This window comes from Myotis daubentonii, chromosome 11 (assembly GCF_963259705.1).
Source record: "Myotis daubentonii chromosome 11, mMyoDau2.1, whole genome shotgun sequence".
Lineage (NCBI taxonomy): Eukaryota > Metazoa > Chordata > Mammalia > Chiroptera > Vespertilionidae > Myotis > Myotis daubentonii.
The window spans coordinates 5,916,684-5,931,337 of NC_081850.1; the positions used below are offsets into that span (position 1 = coordinate 5,916,684).

The 14,654-nt window shown below is 45.9% G+C and overlaps 1 protein-coding gene across 3 annotated transcripts in view; it reads right to left on the reverse strand.

Annotated features, from left to right (window-relative positions):
- SPIN1 (spindlin 1) overlaps nt 1-14,654 on the reverse strand; it is a 94,925-nt gene that overhangs the window by 34,939 nt on the left and 45,332 nt on the right. Inside the window, exon 1 of one of the 3 annotated variants that reach the window (XM_059656376.1) lies at nt 5,258-5,307. The exons of the other annotated variants lie outside the window; for them this stretch is intronic. The gene's annotated coding sequence lies outside the window, so the exon portion shown is untranslated. Of the gene's footprint in view, nt 1-5,257; nt 5,308-14,654 lie in introns of those variants that run through there. 3 annotated transcript variants of the gene reach the window in all.

The window sequence follows — 14,654 nt, forward strand, 5'->3', positions numbered from 1 at the left end:
GACCTGAATAGACATTTTTCCCCAAAGAAGACATACAGATGGACAATAGACATATGAAAAGATGCTCAACATCACCAATCAAGAGGGAAATGCAAATCAAAACCACAATGAGATACCACCTCACACCTATCAGGATAGATATTATCAATAAATCAACAAACACCAGGTGCTCATTAACTACTGAAAAAGTGAGATTACAAATTGGTACAGCCACCATCTATATATATATATATATATATATATATATATATATATATATATATATATATATATATAACCTGAATATGAAAATACAGTGGGGCCTTGACTTACGAGTGTCGTGACTAACGAGTTTTTCGAGATATGAACCGTCTCTCAGTTGATTTTTTGCTTTGAGTTGCGAGCTAAAATTCGGGTTACGAGCCAGCTTCAGATACCCCACCGCTAGTTGGCGCAGCAAACGTCACAGTGAACGCCACAACATCAGCTCAGCATCACATGTCTCACTCGTTCACTTCTTTTTTTTTTCTTTTTTTTTAAATTAAATCTTTATTGTTCAGATTATTACATTTGTTCCTCTTTCCCCCCCCCCCCATAACTCCCCTCCTCCCAGTTCCCTCCCCACCCTCTGCCCTCACTCCCCACCCACTGTCCTCATCCATAGGTGCACGATTTTTGTCCAATCTCTTCCCACATCTCCCACACTCCTTTCCCCCCCAAGAATAGTCAGTCCATTCCCTTTCTATGTCCCTGATTCTATTATAATCAACAGAATTCTGTTCATCAGATTATTTATTCACTTGATTCTTAGATTCATTTGTTGATAGATGCATATTTGTTGTTCATAATTTGTATCTTTACCTTTTTCTTCTTCTTCCTCTTCTTAAAGGATACCTTTCAGCATTTCATATAATCCTGGTTTGGTGGTGATGAACTCCTTTAGCTTTTCCTTATCTGTGAAGCTCTTTATCTGACCTTCAATTCTGAATGATAGCTTTGCTGGATAAAGTAATCTTGGTTGTAGGTTCTTGGTATTCATCACTTTGAATATTTCTTGCCACTCCCTTCTGGCCTGCAAAGTTTCTGTTGAGAAATCAGCTGACAGTCGTATGGGTATTCCCTTGTAGGTAACTGAGTTTCTTTCTCTTGCTGTTTTTAAGATTCTCTCTTTATCTTTTGCTCTTGGCATTTTAATGATGATGTGTCTTGGTGTGGTCCTCTTTGGATTCCTTTTGTTTGGGGTTCTCCGCGCTTCTTGGACCTGTAAGTCCATTTCTTTCACCAGGTGGGGGAAGTTTTCTGTCATTATTTCTTCAAATAGGTTTTCAATATCTTGCTCTCTCTCATCTTCTGGCACCCCTATAATTCTGATGTTGGTACGCTTGAAGCTGTCCCAGAGACTCCTTATACTATCCTCGCATTTTTGGATTCTTTTTTCATTTTGCTTTTCCGGTTGGATGTTTTTTGCTTCCTCGCATTTCAAATCATTGACTTGATTCTTGCGCTCCTCTGGTCTGCTGTCGGGCGTCTGTATAATATTCGTTATTTCAGTCCGTGTATGCTTAATTTCTAGTTGGTTCCCCAATATAAGATCGAGGGTCTTATTAGTTTTCGTGTAGATCTCATTAAGTTTATCGGCAGCTTCTAAACAGTTCTTGAGAGACCTTAAAAGTGTGGTTCTGAACTCTATATCTTCCATTGACAATTTTGTCCTGTTTCTTTGTCTCCGCATTTTGTTATGCTTCCTTGGTGCACCCCCTAGTGGTCTTTGTTCGAAGTCTTATAGTTAAATCTTGATTGTTGTAGCTAATTCCAGGGAGGGTTTGACCTCCAGGCCAAGTGGCTATGAGAATCAGCTGTGTCAGCAGTGAGAGAACTTCTGTCCTCTAGGGAGGTGCTAATCTAGCCTTTGCCTGAGGCTATCCGGCAAATGCCTGTGTGCAGGGCTTGGGCAGGGCGGGTCGCACAGGATCAACAGGGTGGGCCGGAGAGAGCAGTTATGGCGGCTCTCAGTCCTGTCCCCAGGGGCTCTGCCTCTCTGAGTCCCAGCACCCGCTGCAAAGCTGGGAGAGAAAGCCGCATTGGCTCTGACCGAAGCCAGACAGTCCCGCTTCTCCCGCTCGAGTCTGGGTCCCTAAAGACTCGCCTGTATCTGCAGCTCAGAGTCTGCGACTCCCTCCCGATTGAAAACGCCAACCGCGCCCTCCACCGCCAGCCCGCTCCGTGCGCGCACTCCGCACCTCAGAATTTGACTTCAGCACTGAGCCTCCTCTGAGTGTCCCTGTGCGTTTCTCTTTCCTCCTAGTTGTAGGACTTCCACTCAGCCAGCGTTCCTGTGGTTCTGGGTGATGTCCCTTCCGTTTTTTGGTTTCACTTTTGAAGTAGTTGTTCAAAGCAGCAAACTCCGGCGTTAACCTATGCCGCCATCTTGGTTCTCCCTCGTTCACTTCTTGATTTGACATATGAGTAATCTGAGTTACGAGCTCCGTCACGGAACAAATTAAACTCTTAAGTCAAGGCCCCACTGTAGACTGAACAGCAGAACTGAACAACTGGTTGCTATGACGTGCACTGACCACCAGGGGGTGCACCCGGAACATGGAGGTGTCTGCCACAGTGGGATGGTGGAACAGGTGAGTGGGGTTGCCAGACCAAGGCAGGGCACTGATCACTGTCATGGGGAGAGCTTCTGGTGATTACTGAAAATTGTTTGCTCCCATGCACCGTGGTCCAGTCCGGTGCTTGCACCTGGTGTCCATGCCGGCCCGCTCCCACCCGCTGCTGGCCCTGATCGCCTCTCAGGGCTTCTCCACCTCCCCCTGCTCCTGAGGGGCAATTGGGGCTGGCAGCTGCCTCTTGCACCCACCGCTGGCGACAGCCCTCCTCACATCCGCAGCCGGCACTGGAGCTGCCACTCACACTCACTGCCAGCACCGGTCCCGATTGCTCAGCCCCGTCAGCGGGTGCGAGTGGCAGCTGCTGGCCCCGATCGCCCCTGAGGGCTTTTCCACCTCTCCCTGCTCCTGAAGAGTGATTGGGGTAGCAGCCTCTGCTCACACCCGCTGCTGGCACCAGCCCCAATCACTCTGTGCCTTCAGCGGGTGCGAGCGGGGCCAGTGCCGTCAGTGTATGGGAGCAGCCACAGCGGGAGCGGGGATACCGGCAGAGAGGGGACCAGGGCAGCAGTGGGAGGGGCTGGGCGGGTGAGCGGAGGATGGGCCAAGACCCGCCCCTGTGCCCACTGCAGCCTCGCGGCCCACAGTTCCTTTCAAGGTGCACGAATTCGTGCACTGGGCCCCTAGTGGAAAATAATATAGAAGTTCCTTAAAAAATTAAAAATAGAATTACCATATGACCCAGTAATCCCACTTTTGGATATTTATCCAAAGAAATCCATAACACTAATTCAAAAGGACATATGCACCCCTATGTTCATTGCAGCATTATTTACAATAGCCAAGTTATGGAATAAATGAAAATAAAATAAACTTTAATTTTTCTTATTTAAAACTGAATGGATAACATTTTGTTCAAAATAATATTAGCAAATGGATCAGAGAAGGAATTAGAATATTTTGTATTAAAAGGTACTGTTACTACCATTGAAGTACTGCAATGTTAAAGTGGATTTGGAATAGTAAACGTACACTGAAAATTATAGGGTTAAAAAAGTTTTTTAAAAGCATATACAGTTGACCCTTGAACAATGGTGGGGTTAGGATAGCCAACACTCCACAGAGCCCAAAATCCACATATTAACTCCTGACTCCCCCAAAACTAACTACTAATATCCTACTGTTGATCAGAAGCCTTATCAATAACATAAAGACTCAACACTCTTTATATTATATAGTTATATTATGTATGTTTTGTATTCTGTATTTTTATAATACCGTAGAGAAAATGGTATTAAAGAAGTTGTAAAATACATTTACAGTATTTAGTAGAAAAAAAAAATCCATGTATAAGTGGACCTGTATAGTTAAATCCACACTGTTCAAGGACCAATGGTAACTGACATGCTAAAAAAAAAACACGGAATTATGTAAAACTAGAGGCCTGGTGCACAGATTCATGCACCGGTGGAGTCCCTCAGCCTGGCCTGCAGGGACTGGGCTGAAAACAGCTCTCCGACATCCCCTGAGGGGTACAGATTGTGAGAGGGTGTCCTCAAGTGACACATCCCAAAATCGGGCTCTCTCCTCTCTGGTTCCAGGTGTGTCACCCGAGAACCGCAGCTACCAAGTCACCACAGCTTGGCAGCTCCTGCGTTGAGCATCTGCCTCCTGGTGGTCAGTGCGCGTCAGATGGTCAGGCGGTCACTTAGGCTTTTATATAGAGAGATGCTCAATTAAAACCATAAAAGGCAGAAAATGATTAGAAGACAAAAACTGGAAGAAGCAATGGCAAATAGGATACAGTAGCAAATATGGCAAATACTAATCCAACAATCAACTTAAATACCAGTGGCCTAAATACACCAATTAAAACAGATTGTCATACTCCATCAAAAAACAAAGCCACACTGTATGCTGTCTATAAGAAATACACTTTAGCCCTAGCTGGTTTGGCTCAGTGGATAGAGTGCCAGCCTGTAGACTAAAGGGTTCCAGGTTTTGATTCCAGTCAAGGGCACATGCCCAGGTTGTGGGCTCAATCCCCTAGGGGGGCATGTAGTAGGCATCCAATCATCATTGATACTTCTCTCTCTCTCTCCCTCTCTGAAATTAATAACAAAATATTTTTTTAAAAAGATACATTTACATTAAAAACAAAGAAATGGGAAAGATATGCCATGCTAACAGTGATCAAAAGAAAGCAGGCACAGCTATATTAATATCAGAAAGAGATTTCAGAGCAAGGAAATGTCACTGGGGATAAAAGCATTTCACTCTGACAAAGATGTCAATTCTCCAATATTACATAACAATCCTGGATGTATACATACCTAAGAAGAGAGCATCAAACTATAGGAGGCAAAACTGACAGAACTACAAGGAGTAATAGAAGAAAATCCATTATCATAGTCAGAAGACTTCGATACCTCTTTATCACACATAAATGGACAGATCCAACTAGGATATGGTTCAAGTGAATAGCTGATATCTATCACCTACTTTATCCAACATCACCTTCTCAAGTTCCTGAGGAGTATTCATCAAGATAGATCACATACATTCTGGACCATAAAACACAGTCAGATATAAAGACACTTTTTGGTTTGTTTTGTTAAAAACAAAAAACCCAGGGCACGGGATTTTTATTTGCAGGCACTGACCTGAGGCGTCTGTGGAGAGAGGGCAGCGGGGACTGGAGTTGCCTGAGGAGAGGCTGGGGTGGGAGACATGGAAAAGAGATGGCCAGGAGGCCTGCAATTAGCCCCCCCACCCCACTACCGAACCCTAACAGCCATTTTTCCTAAGAGGCTCAGGCCCCTCCCAGCAGCAACAGCTGGGGAGAAAGCAAATACCCAACCCACGGGATACACTGGCCCCACGCTCAGGTAGTCACGTAGGCTGGGTACCCCACGACGGCTGGGGTGGGGAGGGTCTTCATATCACCTGTGACATTATCATGGGCTGCCTGACGGCCCTGCCCATGGTGTCCTCCCAATCACGCATCCCCAGAGTTTTGTATGTGCCTGTGAGCAATCTACTTGTTGATTTGCAGATGTGCCTCTGAGAGTACACAGTATTGAGGACCAAGCCTCGACTCTGCCACTAGGGTTCATTCACAGAGGCTCCCCGAGCCCAGTGATAGCAGTACTTGTACGTTCTAGGACTGCTACAAGGATTAAATGAGCTACTGCACAGAACACCCTCAGCCTTGTCTGCCACGTGGCAGTCTGAAATGTGGGGCTGTCTGATACAACGACAGCTTTCTTGTGCCTGTTTGTGTGCAGTGACAATGCCACTCACTCGTGTTAGTGGAACAGGGCCTCTGAGCTCTCATCATTGATGTTTCTATCTCTCCCTCTCCTTCCTCTCTGAAATCAATAAAAATATATTTTTTAAAAAGAATACACCTGAAGGCATCAAAGGCAGGAAAACAATCCAATTAAAAACTGGGCAAAGGATCTGAACAGACACTTCTCTAAAGAGGACACACAAATGGCCAACAGGCATATGGAAAAATGCTCAACATCAATCATCAGAGAGAGGCAAATTAAAATTACAACGAGGTAGCACCTCATTCCTGCCAGGATGGCTATCATCAATAAATCAAGAAACAGCAAGTGCTGGTGAGGATGTAGAGAAAAGGGAACCCTAATACTCTGCTGGTATATGAGTGACTGGTGCAGCCATTGTAGAAAACAGTATGGAGTTTCCTCAAAAACTTAAAAATGGAATCTATCTTAAGAATACCAAACATCAATCAGAAAGAATATATGCATCCCTATGTTCACAGCAGCATTATTTAGTGACAGATAAGATATGAAAACAGCCCGACTGCCCATCAGTAGATAAAAAAGCAGAGGTACATTTACACAGTGGAATACTATTCAGCTATAAAAATGAAGGATATCTTACATTTAACATTAACCCAAGCAAGTTGAAAACATCCAAAACTTGGAAGTAACCAAGATATCCCTTCAGTCGGGAGTAAATAAACTGTACTATGTCCAAACAATAGAATACATTCCATACTAAAAAAAAATAAATGAGATATCAAGCCATGAAAAGACAGACAAACCTTAAGTGCATATTATCAAGAAAGAACCAATCTGATAACACTACTTACTGTATGAGTCTAAGTATATGATACTCTGGAAAAGGCAAAACTATCTTCTATCTACACTAATAAAAGAGAAAAATGGTAATTGGCATACGACGATACCCTTTTCATTGGCTAATCAGGGCTATATGCAAATTAACTGCCAACAAGATGGCGGTTAATTTGCATATGTAGGCACAATGCAGGGAGGCAAAAGGGAAAGCGGGAAGAAGCCCCCTGCCACTGACAGTGATCGGAAACCCAGGGGGGAGGTAAGAGCTAGGGGGCAGGACAAAGGCCGCCCTGGCCAGTGATAGCAGGAAGTAGGGGTGGAGCAAGCGATGGGAGCTGGGCACGGTCGAAGCTGGCAGTCCCGGGAGCTAGGGGTCCCTTGCCTGGGCCTAAAGCGGAGCCCACGATCGCGGGGCTGCTGCAATTGCGGGTCCCTGCTGCCTGGGCCGGACGCCTAGGCCAGAAGTGTTAGGCCTGGGCAGGGGCGGAGCCTGCAACCGCAGGGAGCTGGGGGTCCCCTGCCCAGGCCTGACACCTCTGCCAGAGGCCTCCGGCCTGGTCAAGGGGCCGATCCGGTGATTGGTGATCGGAGGGTGATGAGGGTCAACTCCTCTGGCCGAGGCATCAGGCCTGGGTGGGGGGCGCAGCCGGGGATTGGTGGGATATGATGGTCCCCTTGCCCAGGCCTGAAGCCTGGGTCAGAGGCGTCAGGCTTGGGCGGGGGGTGGAGCAAGCGATCAGAGGGAGATGGGGGTCCCCTGCCCAGGCATGATTCCTGGGCCAGAGGCCTCAGGCCTGGGCGGGGGCCAGAGCCAGTGATCGTGGGGAGATGGGGGTCCCCTGTCCAAGCCTGACACCTCTGGCGGAGGCGTCAGGCCTGGGCAAGGGGCCAATCAGGCGATTGGAGGGTGATGGGGGTCAACGCCTGAGGGCTCCCAGTATGTGAGAGGGGGCAGGCTGGGCTGAGGGACACCCCCACACACACACCCAGTGCACGAATTTCGCGCACCGGGCCCCTAGTCTATACATATAAAAGCCTAAGCAACCAGCTGACCAGCCCACTGTCTGGTAGCTATGACGCACACTGACCACCAGGGGTCAGACTCTCAACGCAGAAGCGGAAACCACAGGCATGGAAACATGGAACAAACTGATGAATCTCAGAGGGGAGGTGGAGGGAGGAGGGCGGGAAGAGATTAACCAAAGACCTTCTATGCATACTAGAGGCCCAGTGTATGGATTTGTGCACCGGTGGGGTCCCTCGGCCTGGCCTGCAGCTCTCCAACATGTCCTGAGAGGTCCTGAATTGCGAGAGGGCGTAGGCCAGGCTGAGGAACCCCAATGGTGCATGATTGGGGCAGGGGAGGGACCGTGGGAGGACTCCAGGGTGTGTCCAGCCTGTCTCACCCAGTCCCGATCGGCTGGACCCCAGCAGCAAGGTAACCTACCGGTAGGAGCATCTGCCCCCTGGTGGTCAGTGCGCATCATAGCTAACAGTCGAATGGTTGAACAGTCACCTAGGCTTTTATATATATAGACTAAAGGCCCAGTGCATGAATCCCTCAGCCTGGCCTGCGCCCTCTCACAATCTGGGACCCCTCAGGGGATGTTGGAGAGCCAGTTTCAGCCCGGGCCAGGCTGAGGGACCCTAGTGAAGACAATAAAAAGCCAATGGGCTGAAGGGATTAAGAAGTACAAATTGGCAGTTACAAAATAGTCATGGACATATAAAGTATAATACAGGTAATATAGTCAATAATATTGTAATAACTATGTACTGGACTTATCGGGGGGATCACTTTGTAAGTTATATATGTAAGTGTCTAACTACTACACTGTACACCTGAAACCAATATAATATTGAATGTCAAGTTAATTAAAAAATGAAAAAAAAAATATGTCAGTGGTTGCCAGGGGTTGAGGGTGGGGGAGGGATTAACAGCTGGAGCACAGGGATTTTTATGATAGTGAAACTATTGTGTATGATACTATAATTGTGGATAAATGTCATTTTACATTTGTCAAAACCCACAGAATGTATAACACAGAGTGAACCCTAAGGTTAACCCTGGACCCTGGGTGGTGATGCTGTGTCAGCGTGGGTTCATCAATTGTAACAAATGTACATCCTTATGTGAGACTATACTACTGGTTGAGGCTAGGGAGAGGAAGGGGTATATGAGAAATCACTGTACCCTCTGTTCAATTTTGTTGTAAATTTAAAATTCTTCAAAAAAATTAAGTGCATTTTTAAAAGTCCTTTTGAAAAAAATGAAGAGGTATTATTAAGACTTATTCTTCCATCATCAACACTTAAATAAGAGATAAGTGATGCCTTTAATGTTGAGGAAAAATAATTTTGAACTCTGTACCCAAGAAAACCAACTGACATTTACATTCATGTATGGGCTCAGAATTCACATCTCACACAAATCTCTCCATGTTTCAGAGGATACTCTTAAGAAACCAAGAGAGAAAAGTGCACCATAAACACACATGAGCCAAGCAACCACAGATATAACCCTGGCCAAAAGGGCATCTGTGAAGCTGGCTGAGAGCCATAGAGATGAAGCAAGAGACCAGGGACTCACGGAGCTGTCAAGAAGCCAGCACCACACAGTAGGAAGATAAATTAGTCTTATCATAAAGATTAATAATTGACATTTTTCAAAAGAGCTTCTGAAAGGAGACTAAAATGGGTGAGATAAGGACAGAAAAAGGAAAGCCAAACAGGCCCTTACATGACAAGATATTCAGCCTCACACTTAAACTACACTGAGACACACCATTTCTCACCCATCGGATGGAAAAAAATCCATGTAGTTGGGAATATACTACTCTGGAAAGACAGTAGGAGAAACATATCCATACTGCTTGCTGGTAGGAATGAAAATGGTACAAGGTCATGGAGGGGAATCTGGTGGCATCCCACAGAATTACACAGGCACTAAGATATGACTCAATCTTTTCCGGCAGGTGTAGCACAGGGGTTGAGTGTCAACCTATGAACCAGGAGGTCACAGTTTGATTCCTAGTCAGGGCACATGCCCAGGTTGTGGGTTCGATCCCCAGTAGGGGGTGTGCAGGAGGCAGCCAATCAATGATTCTCATCAATGTTTCTATCTCTCCCTCTCCCTTCCTCACTGCTATTAATAAAATAAAATGAAATTATTTTTAAAAAAAGATTTGACTCAATCCTCCCTCCTATTGGGCATCTATCCCAATGAAAACACTGATAAGGCATATATGGACCACTGCAATTATTATTTCTGATAGCAGTAATGTAGAAACAACCCGAATGTCCAAATGACTGACTACTGAACAAACTAATATGCTACATCCACACAAATTAATTTTATATAATTGAAAAGAGCCATGAGGAAGATCCCTGTACATTGCTAAGGAGTGGCCACCAGGACATACAGTTTAGTGGAAAACAGAAAAGTAGATAGGTGTGTATATATAGTCACTGATGTCAGTTTGTAATGGAAAGTGGGTTATATTACCTCTATGAGCATCACAGATTTTTCAGTGGAAAACAGAACAAGATTCTTTACTAGGTACCTACATCTCTTTTGTTGACAGAAGTGAGAAAACAGTCGTATTTACAAATTACGTGTTTTAGGACTCACAAAATAGTTAAACTACACTAAACTGCCCTGGCCCGATAGCTCAGTTGATAAGAGTATTGTACCAATACGCCAAGGTTGCAGGTTCAAACCCCAGTCAGGGCACATACAAGAGTCAACCAATGAATCTGTAAATAAGTGGAACAACAAATCAATGATTTTCCCTCTTCCTTCCTCTCTACAAATCAATCAATCAATAAAAAATAAAAAACTGCACTAAACCATGATGGACAAGAAAAACTATGCACACTAAACTTTTCTAACAGAAGCGCATTCAGACACATGTCCAAAAACTACCAACTTTTAACTTAACTTTGGTCTTTATCTTTGGAACATCTGAATTCACACAAATATGTTCCAGCAACTCAACTGGATTAGCAATACTCAACAATGCCCCTCCACACCACACTCACTGCCTCTAACCCTCTCAGTTCACTCATTCCTCCCCTGTGAGCACCTTTTCCCCCTGTGAAATTTCCCTGGAAGCTATCAAGGTGACACTCTCCCTGCTGCGTAGCCATTTAATAAGCCCCGCTTTGAAAGACCAGCAGTCATTGCTGAGGGTGCCACTTCAACAGGAGGAAAAGGAGTAGGACTTTATAACTTTTTAGGGTGAAATCAGGAAATCTGATATGTGATATTTTCATACAAGCAGGAAATCTGAAATCTCTATAGAGAAAACACCCACAAGTAGTAACATGTGAAGGCCCCAATAATATATGTGAAGTCCACCAGGAAACAAGGCCCACTTTCACACACACAGATTCCAATCAACTTCTCTGTGCCCTGCTAGAAGATCTGCCTTAGACTGAAAGACATTTAAGAGAAACCTCCGGATGAAACACAGAGACTAAAAGCAAAGAGACACAAAGACACACATAAGAGGCAGAGCTAATTCAAGAAAAGCTTTAAAAAAATATAATATTGAGCCTCAGAGATATAAGCTACTTACATCTATGAAATAAATAATAGCGACTTCAGAGGAATGGCAGTGTAAGGGCACAACTTTTCCTCTCCCACAGACATTTCAACAAGTTACCATATATAATTCAACAAAGAAATCCCTGCTTAACCCACACACCCACACATACCTGAGAGACCCCCTCTGTCCCACAGAGAAAGAGAACCACAGAACCCTGCCGCTGCTTTCAACTCCAAGAATCGCCTCCCACTGCCCTTATAGTCAGGTCCAGGAGCATATTATCTGTAAACCAGGAGCTATTGCAATAGAATCGCTGTTTCCCTCTGTGACTGACCTCCAGGATGGGTGCTTGGGGCATAATGGCAACCGTTATGGTGAAGATAAAACATACCCCCCACCCCCGGCAGTGCGGCTGTATTGTCCTATGGAAGCTGTGAAGGTTCAAATCTGGGAGACCACAGAGGTAAAAATTCTATTAGCACCATCTACTAGAATATAGTAGAAAGACCTCTTCAGAGATAAATGCAAAAACAAAGAAGGATAGTAAATACCTTGAAAAACCATAGCAACGAAAATGACCAGAAAGAAAATGAAAAATCCCTAGAAAGCAGGCTGGAACACATGGATATATGTGATATAAATGACAGAGATTTCAACTCTGTAGTTCTGAAAATACTCAGATGCGAGAAAATACTGACAGGCAATTCAGTGCACTCAGAAAACAAATCAATGAACAAAATGAGTATTTTAACAAGGAAAGTGAAATTTTAAAAAGAACCCATCAGAAATCCTGGAAATGAAGCATGCAATTAAGGAGATAAAGAGTGATCTACTGAGCATAGAAAACAGAACCAAGCAGTGGTTCTCAACCTTCCTAATGCCGCGACCCTTTAATACCGTTCCTCATGTTGTGGTGACCCCCAACCATAAAATTACTTCCACTGCTACTTCATAACTGTAATTTTGCTACTGTTATGAATCATAATGTAAATATCTGATATGCAGGATGTATTTTCAGGGGTAGCAACCCACAGGTTGAGAACCGCTGAATTAGAGGACATAACTAGTGATACCAAAGATAGGAATCAAGAAATGACACAGAAGAAAGAAGAGAGAGACCTGAGAATAAAGGAAAATGAAAAGACTCTACGAAACCTATCTGACTGCATCAGAAAAAGCAGTATTAGAATTATAGGCACTGCAGAGGAGGAAGACAGGGAGCATGGAATGGAGAGTCTATTAAAACAAATAGTGGATGAGAACTTCCCAAATCTATGGAAAGAACTAAATCCTCAAATCCAAGAAGCAAATAGAACACCTATTTACCTCAATCCAAAGAAGCCCTCTCCAAGGCACATGGTATTGAAGCTGTCAAAACGTAAAAGAAAAAATTCTCAAAGCAGCCAGGGAAATGAAGGAAGTGACCTACAAAGGAAAACCCATTTTCATCTGATTTCTCAGCAGAAACTCTACAATCCAGAAGAGAGTGGAACCAAATATTCAAACGTCTGAAAGAGAGGAATTATCAGCCATGAATAATATATCCAGCAAAATTACTCTTTAAATATGAAAGAGAAATAAAGATATTCCCAGACATACAGAAGCTGAGGGATTTTATCACCAGAAAACCTCCACTGCAGGAAATACTCAAGGGAGTTATTCTACCTGAAACATAAAACATAAGGTAACAACACTACGATTAAGACAACTAAAAAAATTACAGCATAGACAGGGATAATTTGTGACAACAAAAACATACAAGGGAAGGGGAAAGGTCTGAACTGGCAAAGGAAAATAAAAATCAGATGCACTCAAAAGGAAAAAACTACAGATTATATATGTAACTTAATTCTTTATACACCTAACTAGAGGCCCGGTGCACAAAAATTTGTGCACTCGGGGTTGGGAGAGGAGGTCCCTCAGCCTGGCCTGTGCCCTCTCACAGTCTGGGACCCATCAGGAGATAAGGACCTGCTGGTTTAGGCCTGCTCCCGGGTGGCAGAGGGCAGGCCTAATCCTAGGTGTAACCCCTGGTCGGGCTCAGAGCAGGGCCCATTGGGGAGTTGGGGCCCCGCCTCCTGTCATGCACAGAGCAGGGCGGATTGGGAGGTTGCCATGCCACTCTCAGTCATGCTCAGGGTAGGGCCGATTGGGGGGTTGGGGCACCACCCCCTGTCACACTCAAGGCAGGGTCCATAGGGAGGTTGCAGCGCCACTCCTGTCATGCACAGAGCAGGGCCGATCAGAGGGTTGGGGCTCCGCACCCTGTCACACTGATCCCGGTGCTGGGAAGCCTCGCTGCTCCGCTGATCCCAGGGCCAGGACGCCTCTCGGCTCCCCTGATCCCTGGCCCGGAGGCCTCTCGGCTCCGCTGATCACCGGGGCGGGAGGCCTCTCGGCTCCGCTGATCGCGGGGCCTCCGACTCCGCTGATCACCGGGGCCGGGAGGCCTCTCGGCTCCGCTGATCACCGGGGCCGGGAGGCCTCTCGGCTCTGCTGATCACCGGAGCGGGAGGCCTCTCGGCTCCGCCGATCGCGGGGCCTCCGACTCCGCTGATCACCGGGGCCGGGAGGCCTCTCGGATCCGCTGATCACCGGGGCCGGGAGGCCTCTCGGCTCCGCTGATCACCGGGGCCGGGAGGCCTCTCGGCTCCGCTGATCGTGGGGCCTCCGACTCCGCTGATCACCGGGGCCGGGAGGCCTCTCGGCTCCGCTGATCCCAGGCCCTGAGGCCTCTCGGCTCCGCTGATCACCGGGGCCGGGAGGTCTCTCGGCTCCGCTGATCCCAGGCCCTGAGGCCTCTCGGCTCCGCTGATCACCGGGGCTGGGAGGTCTCTCGGCTCCGCTGATCCCAGGCCCTGAGGCCTCTCTGCCCTGCTGCTTCAGGGCTGTTTGGCTTCGCTCTGCTTGGAGCCTGAGTATGCAAATTAACCGCCATCTTTTAGCTTCTATAATTGAAACATTGTATCTTTTGGAGTTGTTGCTTCAGGAGCTCAGAGCCCCGCAGCTGCGGGGATCCTTGACTTTCTCCATCGCCGGGGCAACCAAGCCTCCTATTCTCAGCTGCCTGGCTGCCAGCCGCCATCTTGGCTGACAGTTAATTTGCATATCTCGCTGATTAGCCAATGAAAAAGGTATCGGTTGTACGCCAATTACCATTTTTCTCTTTTATTAGTATAGGATGGTAACCACACACAAAAATCCCAAACCAGGACATATAGCTTAAAAAAAAAAAAAAAAGGGAAAAAACAAAAACAAACAAACAAACAAACAAAAAAGGAAACAGATGAAAGATATATGGAATACCACCAAACAAAAATAACACAGAAACATAAAGGAAAAGAACCAATGGAGGCACAGAGCTACCACAAAACAAAAAATAAAATGGCTATAGGAAA